Source organism: Ascaphus truei, chromosome 5 (assembly GCF_040206685.1).
Source record: "Ascaphus truei isolate aAscTru1 chromosome 5, aAscTru1.hap1, whole genome shotgun sequence".
Taxonomy (NCBI): domain Eukaryota; kingdom Metazoa; phylum Chordata; class Amphibia; order Anura; family Ascaphidae; genus Ascaphus; species Ascaphus truei.
Window position 1 is genome coordinate 294,474,045 of NC_134487.1, and position 12,109 is coordinate 294,486,153.

Genomic DNA, 12,109 nt, shown 5'->3' on the forward strand with positions numbered 1-12,109 from the left:
AGCTTCCCTGTTTATGACGAAGTTGGTCAATCAAATACAGCAACGCCATTGGATCACAAATGCTTTCCAAACACTGGTGCTTTTCCAATGAGGCAATCATTAATGACTGGCTACTTTTTTTTTAATGCCCTTAAAAACTATTTTCAGTATTGTACTAAGAGCAAGAATTAAACATATATATAAAACACAATAAGGCGCTTCACAGTGCAATTACCAACACAGTCTTACACCAAGTCCCCCTATTGTTATTTGTTCTAACATGTACATTCAAATGTAGTATTGCAAAAATAATACCTACAATGTGTTGCTGTGGCAATGTCAGATATACACATCTTAGTTTGATACATGTAGTGTATATATTATATAAGAATAGAGTACATTTTGTAATACAAATGCTCTAATATTCAAGTAATTTTCACAGCTTCTTGAAGACCCTTTCCTTGTGATACCACCCACCCCCTCTCCTCACCCCTCTCCCCACCCCCCTGTCCCCACCCCCTGCTGCTTCATTCTTTCTGACAGGTGAGTGGAATTGCAGGTGGAATGCTGTTCAGCCTGAATGAAGAAGTTTATCTTTCTCGTAGATTCTGCAACAACAGTTTCTTCTTTTACCACATTCTTTCCTCAAGCCAAGTTTCTGTTTGTTGACCATTCACTGAAATATGAGCACAGTGGCTAATTTCTGTACCCCTAAACTCACCATATCAGTGTCTCCCTAATTTTCAGCAAGGTTGTCCCTTTAGACCAGTGCTTGATGTGTGTTGGCAGTAGGGGGTATATAACACCTCAGCTGTTTTTGTTGTTGATGTTGCTGCAAACTTACACATTATTTTAAAGAAAGAATGATTTCCTGTAGAAAGCCCCACCCTTCCTATTTTACAGCAGAGTATATGAGTATTTCAGTATTGGGTGATACCATTTTATTTGGACTAACAATTAACATTATAAGACACGCTTTTGAGAGTTCCCTCTTCCTCAGGTCAGCAATACTGATTTACACAAGATTCAAAGAGTTTAACACAGATGTAAAGTCCAAGATAACAATATAAGGCAGATGAGGTAGAGAAGGAATATCAGAGAGAATGGTGAATAAACAGACAGGGCAATAAATGGCTGAAAGGGACAGTGAGCAATAGAACCAAGCATCCACCAGCAGTGTGAACGCACAGATATTACTAAACTATTTCTACAATACTGCAGAGATTAGATCTTTTTGCCACCAGAGCAGAGAGCAACGCATAACAAAGCACGGGGGTCAATAAATACTGGGGTGCTACACAGTTGTCCCAATGGTTTGTACCCATTTTAAAAGTCAGCATCACCCTCTTTACACACGTTGCCCTCACTGCCAACTCGAGTCATACTTTCCAAAATAAAAAATCTTGCTTATCAATTAATCAATAGATGGGTTTGTGTATCATTTGTTGCCTTAGAACTGATGTAAATACAATGTTGCACATGCATGTTTTACGGGCAGCGTGTAAGGTTATTTTGCAACCATTGGTTTCCATTTGTTGGGCGGGGTGTTGTTCACTAATCGGTTATAGCCCCAAGTTAGTGTTTTACAGCCTGGAATAATTGCAGTGAATGATTTGAGCACCTACGGAGCTAAAGTCTTTCCATGTCTACTTGGGAAGACTTTAGATCCATTAAAATAAATGAAAGAGGAAAGCTTCACAGCATATTAAATAGTGGCCATAGGGAGTGGTTACATGGGACAATAGGAGAAGGAATTTCTTGCTAAATACAAATGATGTTCCTCCTGTTTCTCTGGGTCACAAATTTAAATGTCTGTAACTAAAAGACTTGCATCAGATTTAAGATATATATATTTTTACATTTAACACTACTTAGAGACAATTACAGGTTTAAGGTGCATTTTGTAGCCTCCTATGATTTGTTTTTTATTTGCATATTGTGACCAAATTCATAATACCAATATGTAACCAGTAGGGTGTGGAAATCACTCCCTCTAGATGTCAACAGGTGATTTTTCACTAATTCGCTAGATTTTCACCAGGATCACTTTGATCAAACAGAAATAGTCCAATGAATCGGCACGCAAAGGTTAAGTAAAAACGTGAAACAAAAACTCACATGCCTGTTGAATCAACTCTAAAATAGGTGTTTAATGCAAAATATCTGGGGGACAAAAAATAATCACATACGATGTACAGAAAACAGGTACTTTTGTGGGACCCTGACTACTCTTCCTCAGGTTTACTCGATGTCTCCTGTATAATCCCTTTTCCTGCCCCTGGGACTCCTGCAACATGACACGGCACCATCACCGGCGTGATGACATACATTGTTACTTCCTTCTGTTGAAACACATACAGACGAGACACTGAATATTCTATAGCTTGCCTTAAACTAGCCCGGTTACATTCTGGGTACGTGTTGGATGTAACCTGGCTAGTTTAAGGCAAATTTAAGCCTTTTCTGCATTGGCCAATGACCCATAGGATTAACACAGCAGGGGTCCCTGGCAGTCCCATTCACTTTGAATGGGACTGCCAGGGACCCCCGCTGTTAATCTGATGGGCCATTAGTCAATGTAGAAATGCTGGGTCTAGTTTAAGGCAAGTTTAAGGCATGTACCTGGGTGTACCTGGGTCTCTTTGGCGATTGCCACTGGTTTGTGTTAGAATAGTCTCAGTCTCTGAGGACATGGTGTAATGTACAGTACTGTAGTATTGTTTTAAGCTGAAGACCTAGCCATGGACTGTTTCTTGACACTCACCTTTCACCGCAGGCTCGATGCAGCAAGTCGACTGAGATTTCTCTGAGAATACTATCCTGCTTGTGGTCAACAGATGGTCTGCTTACAGATTTCCGCACCCCAGGCACCGTCTCACCATCTGTAGTCTATCTGTCTACGTTCTGGCAATGTAACCTATGTGTTTATTTTTCTTACTTACCCTATCAGCCCATTATGTGCAGTCCTTGCGTTTCTGTAGTTATGTATACCCTATGTTTTCATCATTAAAGGTTTTCCCTGGTGATCGCTTTCCTTCCTTTTAGGGTGATTGTCCCCTGTACAAAATCATAGATAAAGGGTTATATTATTTATATTTTAATGTGTATATTTTAGAGAACCCACTATTGGTTCGACCATTTTTTTACGTATCCTCCGTATTGTGGAGAGGTCCCAAAAATGCTGGACCCAGGCCTGCTCCAGTGTACCTACTAAATAACCGCTGCACCTACAACACCCGTCTCTGCCAGTGTGTGAGCGTAGCCTAATTCTTTCTCTCGTGTTCCTATTGGTTGAAGCTTGGAACATTCAGCTGATTGGAGCAGTGGGGAGATTGAAGACCTGTCTACTCCATAAAAAGTGGAAAAAAAGAAAATCTGATACATTATTTTTAGCAGTGGTTTAGAGGCAATTTACCCCAACCTCTGCATAAATGAGATTTGTTTCCCTTCTGTTTTACTGAGAAAAGAAGACCCTCAAAATGTTTGGCTCAGTTGGCAAAATTATCTCTTAGTCCCAGATCCACAAAGCTCTGTTGTCACATAATGTGATGTTTACTTAACTTACCATCTTGTTAAGACCAACTGTGTATCTTCAAACGACAATCACTTAATGTTAAGTCACGTTTTCTCCCGTGAACAGCATTGCATTAATTATAAAGTCAGTTAGCGATAATTTCGTGCAAATTATATGCAAATGAGGCGCTATCATAAAACTGTATCCACCAAATTCTGTTGTTGTTAACGCGGTGACTTTACATTACGTTAGGGATGATTTAACGAACATTGTGTTATTTCTCTCTCTTTCTCTTCATTTCAGCAAAAGTCCTATTTCATGGGTCTGGATCAGAGTAGCTGTAAGACATACTAAGTGTCATTTTATTGGAGGTTACTGCAACGTTTTTCTACAATAACGTGACGTTAGTCCTATGCCAGGGGGTGGCCAACTCCAGTCCTCAAGGGCAACCAACAGGGGATGTTTTAAGGATATCTCTGCTTCAGCACAGGTGGCTTAATCAGTGGTGAAGTCGTTGTTTGAGCAACCTGTGCTGAAGCAGGGATATTGTTAAAACCTGACCTGTTGGTGGCCCTTGAGGACTGGAGTTGGCCACCCCTGGCTTATGCTAAGGTGCTGTTTAGCAGACTTTGTTTTTGCATGGAATTAGCTTTGAGGATACATGTTAACCTTGGAGAACATAACGTCTGTTCCTACATATGTTGTAAGACTTAACATCTTTGGTGCAGTCTTTGGTCCCATTCAGAAGCATGGGCCCCTCGTAGAGCGATCGCAGCAGACATGGTCTCCAGTGCTGCTGACGTTTGCTTTTTTTGTCCCCCACTCTGGGGACAGTAAGTCTTACTACATCTGTATATTAAGTAACGTTACGTTTTGAGCCCCGGTTTAATGGTGCTTTTTGGATACAGCCCTTAATAACATTCTCTTGCAAGCAATAACACTTGGCAGCCCTGGCATTCAGCATGTTCATATTATGGTGGGGAGGAAGGGGGACCAAATATAACCTGCCTTGTCATTGCGGTGAAAACAACTTTCATTGTTGGAGGACAATATGCAATCAACGCTACAATTATCCATTGTATACAGTGATGCAATGAAATCCTTGTATACATACACTTTGGAATCCAGTAGAGTACCATTCTAGGGAAGTTAAAAAACCAACACAATAACTAAAAGTAATATTGGAGGATGAAATCAGAAAATTTGTTGGAGCAACGTGGAGAAGAACGGACTGCAACCGCAGAACTTGGAAGGTCATTGGAGGGAAGGCATTATGCAGCAGTGGATCGACAAGGGCTGAAGATGATGATGAAGAATATATATATAACAGAGGTCAGCACTCAAGGTCTTAATAATAATAACTTTATTTATATCGTGCTTTTTTCCCCAATGGGTCTCAAAGCGCTTCACAGTTAGAAAAAGGGAAAAAGAAGAAAACAAAATCTTGAAATAAATTCGCCATTTTACAGGCAGCCAGTGCAGAGAACGGAGAGCGTGTCATGTGGCAGGAACGGGTCTGGTTAGTTAACAACCTGGCTGCAGCATTCTGCACCAGCTGCATGTTGGGCAGCTCTTTTTCTGGAAGAAGAAGAGGGGAGGGGGGATCGAGATGACTGCCGCTCCGGTGAAGAAAGTTATCAGGAACTCACCCGGTAAGGTAAATAAAAAGTTCTTTAATGACCTACATAAAAATTGACAAGGAAAGGAACAGAATTCCTCCTCCCACTAGTGGGCGTGAAACACGTGGGAGGAGGAGTTCTGTTCCTTTCCTTGTCCATTTTTATGTAGGTCATTAAAGAACTTTTTATTTACCTTACCGGGTGAGTTCCTGATAACTTTCTTCACCGGAGCGGCAGTCATCTCGATTCTCCCCCCCCCCCTTCTTTCTCTACGTACTTGGATCGATGGACGCCACCGGGAAATCCAGGGACCGAGTCTGGAGTCTGCAAGTCGTGACTCACCTGGAGTAGCAGTGCGGAAGGAGAGGCAACGCGGCGATACATGGTGAGTGTGTGGCTCCGCACCGCGGCCGGTCGGGTGAGACAGGGTAAGAACTTTTTGTTCAACACTCAAGGGGATACACAGTCTGGCGGGGCCCACCCGCCTCCTGTAAGTACCCATTTGTTCCATTAGCCTTCCTCAAGTCTCCCCATCTCCCAGCACTACATTAATCACTCAGAACTAGCTCCTATTTACATTTTTGCTCAACATCTTTGCTGCCGTTGCCACTTAATTTCGAGCTGATATTCGGTCGTCTTTTCTTTTTCTGGAAGGCCCAGGTAGAGTGCATTGCCGCAGTCCAATCGTGAGGACACAATCGCACGGACACACGTAGTAAGATCCTCTGGGTGGATCAAGTGCTTAATCTTGGCTGCGTTCTTTAGGTGGAAGAATGAAGATGTATATCGACCGGGACAGATTTCCCCTTTACTTGACATTACAACCGAGTGCCACATTGTTCTATCTGGCACCTACATCAGCGGTGCGCAAAGTGGGGGGCGCGACCCCCAGGAGGGGCAGGAGATTGTGTTGGGGGGGGGCGCGGGCAGTTGCAGAGGCCCCGCGCTCTTCCCCCAGGCATTTAAATTAAATGCCGGGGGATCGCGTGAGGCCCCTGCAACTATTTACTTACCGGGATTCAGCCGACTGTGTTGCGTCGCCATGGCAATGCGGCGTCAATAGACGCCGCGGCACCATGTGACCTGACGTCACACGCCCACGCAGCGTCATCTGACGCGGCTGAAGGAAGGCAGGGGGCGCGAGAGCCGGGGGCAGAGAGACAGGGGGGCGCAGCACAAAAAGTTTGCGCTCCCCTGACCTACATTATTGGATGTCGGAGGTTTTTGGAATGCTTCGGTGGACATCTAAGAGTACTGAGTCCGTAACTATTGCAGCTCCCTGTGTCCTGCAGTGGAACCCAGTGTGGTAACATAATTACCAAGAAGCTTTAAAGAATTAATTGTTTGTGCATGTTTTTAATCCTGATATCCAAATAATCCCTTTTGATATTAAACTCATCTGTATTATGGAGCATGCGCTTCTTTTTTCATATGTATATATGTGTTTGAAACAGGGAGACATGCTGGAACTCTGGAGGGAGAGAAGCCCGCAACAGGCATACAGTACAGTGCTTCCACTGCAGCCAGGGAACAAAACAGTATGGACAGGCAGACGGAGTCGAGCGGAGCTGCATTGAGTGGGCAACAAACTTTTTAATCAGCGTTTCCCCTCCACTCTGCCCCATTGCGTTTCTGCTCCTCCTGTCCAGGACTTGTCTATAATTTGCCAGCAAGCCTGTTGGAAGTCTTGTACTGATTTGGCGATTGGCCCATGTAGACGCCTCTCCCCTGGGACACCCATTTGGATATTGATCTGAGTGGTTCCCGGGTGATTATATTTCTCTCAATTGCCTTTAACCTATATGTGATTTAAAGTGCGCAGCTAATAACAGTGATAAGACACAAATAGTGACTTAAATCAACCAGGAGTGCAAACCCAAATGCCCAATATAGGGATAAAATTAGTATATGATAAATACAAAACCGTTACAGGTGAATAGATAAGCGTCTGCAGCCGTATCAAATAGAGTGGCTCACACCCTTTGCACTATGGAAACGAAAACACAAGAAATTCGCGACACTCCGTGGAGGAGCTTGCGCGACTAACAGTGACGTTATTGTTTGGTCCACTGCTTACATAGTCTCTACTCGGGCCCTATATTGTGCTGTGTTATACAGACAAGTAGTGCATATGGACATTTTGAACTAGTCACCACTGGTATGTGACTATTACACCACAAGGACTTCTAATCCTCCGTTTCCTGGTATTTACGTGACCGGAACGACACCATCCTGATTGAAGGGACGCCAGCTCTGAGACGGATCTTTGGTGCCACTATTGAGAGAGGCCACCGCCACTGACGAGCTGTGACGACCCCCTGATACCATCTCTACGAGATGTTTCCATTTCGTGTACCTACCTGCTGACTGGTAACCTCTGTGTTTATCACAGTCAATGCTTTTACCCTTCTTATCTGATGTACGCAGATTACTTACGTTTTAATTTGATAAAACTTATTTTTATGTACTTCACCATGTGCGTTTTTGCGCTGTTTTCTTGTGTTTTCGTTTCTTTAACCTACAGTATATTCCTGTGTGACTGCTTATCTTTCCACTCTAGATGTATTAAATAATCTTTTTAATGAAATTACACCATGGAACGTGCACTTTTATTTCCATATAGATATAAATATATAAAATAGATAGATAGATAGATATATGGAAAGCTTTATACTGATGATAGTATATGGGATCATTGACTGATCTCAACAGTTGTGAAACATTGTAACGGGCAGGCTGCTTTCCCCCCTCGCATTCTTACCATTGTTGCAATTCATTGAATGCAACAGAACAGGTTTTTGTTAAAAAAAAAAAATGTGTAGCCTAAATAAAGGATTTAAACAAACCTCAGTGACAAAGGGGCATGTGATGCATTGCAGGTCCCGTCAGCAATGAAGGAGTTAAGCCACTTGGTTTTCCAAGCTGTTTTAGTACAATAACTTTGCTTTTACTTCATCAGCACATCCATTTTTTTTACCCTTTAGTAAGAAGGCTGCTATTCAAGTTACAAAACAAAAGGAGAGAGCGGATGTGTGACAAAACTGCTCCTCTGTGAGTGTGAATGGGTTTTCATAGCCGTCATTCAAAATATGCAAGGCTCAAATCAGACCAGTTTGTGGGTTTTAGACCTAACATTGAGACGGCTGCTCTGCGTGACCTTGCAAACGACCTTCCATCTTCCTGAGCCTCAAGTAAACATATATTCCTTAATGCAGGGGTGCGCAAACTCAGGAGTGCGACATTTCTGGGGAGGGCGTAGCGCTTACAGAGGCCCCGCGCTCTTTAAACAACATTTAAATTGAATGCCGGGGGAGCGCAAGGCCTCTGTATATCCATGACCTTGTCTCCGTGGCGTCGCCAATGTCGGTGAAAAGGTAAGGGTGATGGGCGCGAGCAGGGGGGGGGGAGAGCAGATAGGGGGGCGCACCCCTGCCTTCATGTGTCTCTTTCCGCAGCAATTATTGTTCTCAATATCTTCATTTCCATTTTTCCTCTGATTACCTTGTTGGAGGCAGTTTTAAGATGTTATAAATCCCCCTCATTTGTGTTTGAATGAGGCTTGTGCTTTTACAAAATGACCTGTCATTATATCCTCCAAAAAGTGTGTGTATAAAACTTACCTTTTTATTTATTGGAGGCATACCGTATATACTACAGAATAAATCTGTTTTTCCGTAGCCACACTTCATTCAGTCATACAATGTCACATTAACTTGTTGCAAGTAAAGCTATTTGTGCTTATTCTGCATGCAGAGCATTGCTGGTCATAATCTTAATACCTGCTCAGGTATACTCATCTTAGGTATACCTGCTTACCTGTATGTCACCAAGTATACAGGCAGTCCTCGTTTTACAACGCTTCACTTTACAACGAATGGCTTATCCAACGCTATGCAATGCATACCTATATTCATTTTTACAACGCCAAAATGGCTTATCCAACGCTCTTACGACGCTTTGCAACGTTGTGTATATGTGTATATACAGTAGCGCCATCTTTAATTCGAGTGAATGCCGGCGGCATGCCGGGATCTACCCCAGCTGCCGCCAGTCAAAAACGCGCGCCGCCGCGTTTCCCCCACGCACCCCCCCTCCACATCGCGCGCAATTACCCCCCCAAAGACACCCCGAACCCGGCTTCTACTTTGCCCCTCTGCTTCCCCGCACCCCCGCTTACCTAGATTTGAACTCCAGGGGTGTCGGGGAAGCCTGGGGAAGCCGGGGAAGCCGGGGAAGCCGGGCGCGCTTGTGACTGTGACGTCACAGTGCGCCGCCACGCGCCGCGGCTACCCGCTTCCCAGCCTCATACAGCCAGCGGCATTTGCTCGAATAAGAGCTGCCGCTGCTGTATATACACATTCACATAAACAACGTTGCAAAGCGTTGTAAGAGCGTATATATATAATATTATACTATATAATATTATATTATACTATATAATATATTATTTATTATGTTATATTATATATATAATACAGTATATACACTATATAATTTATGTGTGTGCTGCATATCTTATTGCCTGCATAAAATATTTGGTGTATTTTAGTGTTAAAAATGCCTTCAGGAACGGAACCTTTAATTTAAACAGCGTTCCTGTGGGAAAACGTGTTTCGCTTTACAACGTTTCGCTTTACAACGCCATTTTGAGTAACGCATTGTGTCGGATAACCGAGGACTGCCTGTAGATTGCATATATGCAAAATGACAATAGCGCACTCTTGTGGCAATGCAACGAAACACTTTTTCAAGGCAGACGGGCAAACACTTGCTGAGAAACTCACACACACTCTTGTTCCTTCACCCCCACCTTTTGAATTGTAAGCTCACAGGGGCAGGGTCCTTCTTCCTGTTGTCTCAGTCTGTCTTAAAGGAGCAATTCATGCTTTTTTTTTTTTTAATTACTGTTTTTTTAACGTAGGGTTGAAGAAGGAAGTCTCCTGAGCTGAACCCCGTTAATTTATGCCCGGGGGAACTCGGCTTCCCGAGATACAGACTTCCAAAGGGGACGCCGGTATCTCGACAAAGTTTAAAGCTCCCACGTCACGCGGGCCAATAGGAAGCCGGACCTGATGACATCACGGTTTCCTATTGGCTCACAAGGCGCATGATCTTTGAAATCCCGCCATTACGTGAACTCTGTAGGCGAGCGGAGCGGCTACCGGCGCCCCCTATGGGGGTAAGTATCTCTTGAAGCAGGGGGTTCCCAGACCTGAAATTAATGGGGTTCAGCTCCTGAGATCCCCTGCTTCAACCCTATGCACACAAAAATCACCAACTTGATTTGCCTCTTTAACATATATGTACGTTTTTACTATACAATGTTTTTATCCCCCTCCTACATTGTACTGCGCGGCGGAATATGTTGGTGCCATACAAATAAACGACAATAACAACAACAATAATAAATTGTGTTTCCAAGTCATGTAATACACTGTCTCAATTGAATATAGGTCACAGGCCATGTAATCGTGAGAGCGACCACTAGGATGCTGGACATGTCCTCATCATCTTGATGCACACGGATAGGCAGCTTTGGAAGCACACAGTGCCAGATAGAGGCCCCTGTGATTAAGTAACGGTTTATCAGTGGGTATCTGTTCTCTCTCCTTAAGAAAAGGTCAATACTCACTGCACAGGACCACTTACATGTTGTGAGGAATCGGGGAACGCGTCCCTTGCGGCGCATTCCCTCCTCGCTTACCTACAGTACTGCAGCGGCAGCTGCCGAAGATCCGACCCCCGCTGATGCGCGCATCCCCGCTCCTGTTACAGAGCACGCACGCACCCGCTCCTTCTATGCACGGTCACGGAGCGTAGCTCCGCCCCCTCGGACGCGCCGCACCTCTGCTGTGCGCTGTACATGCGCATGACGGTGCGCAACGAGCCCCAGCTGCGTGGCAAGTCTAGCTATGAGCCCTTGTCTCCTGCAGCCTATCTTTGGCATCTGTGGAGGCCCCGCCTCCGCTCCGCCCCCTCTCCTACTGGTTCCTGTCTCCTATAAAGGACTGCCTCTTCCTGTCATACCTTGCTAAGCAGAACGAAGTGTAGCCTTGTCTTGCCTTTCCTTGTCCAGTCTAGTTTCTGGCAGTTAACCCTTTGTGCACCGAACCGGCTTGTTGTGGATTCTCTCTGGCTCTTGACCCCTTGCTTACGGACTCCAACTCCGTGTATCTCTCCAATCCCAGACCTTTGGCTTACGGACATCAACTAAGTGTACCTCTCCAACCCACGGACACCGGCAAGTATCAGTTTATCCTTTCTCTCAGACCCAGCAACGCTGATAAACCACCTTCTGGACACGACCCCGCTACTGTGGGTGCGTGGCATAGTCCTTCCCACCTCAGTGCCGGGGTCAGGTCTCGTTTGTGGGCTCACGCAAGCGTTACACATGTGCAACAATGACATGTGGCCATCAAGATGCAAGGAATGGGAGTGAGTCTGGCCTCGGGAGAATGGAACCAGCCGTTTCAATGGGTCCAAAACACAATATAAACCCATTTTGCACTGACTGCAGCTTTACAAATGCTGATTCTGTCTCAATTTACATTCTGCAAATAAATCCTGACCTGTGACACAGTGTCCATTTGAAACGGTAGTCCTCTTCCATTATTAATTCGGTTAACTGTCCACCCAACATGACTATGATTTGATTTGCACACACTTTAACTACATTGTTTGTAGAAACTCTGCCAACACGGTGCCATAGTTAAAATATTATTTTGTTTCATATGCACTTGTGACAGATTTTTCTATAAACAGGAAACTGTCAGCAGCGATGAGTCATTCCCCATTCTTCTGTTTTGGATTTTTGATTAGCTTCCTCGTGTATACAGAATTATCTGTGCTCCTATCTTTTTCTGCGCTCCGATTATATTTTCCTCCAGCAATTTCCAAAACCATGCAATTGTCGCTCAGATATAACTAATTTTGTAGGTTTCAAGTATTTGCTCCTCTGACCGATGTTGGTTCCGTTCCAGTTAGATACTAATACAAC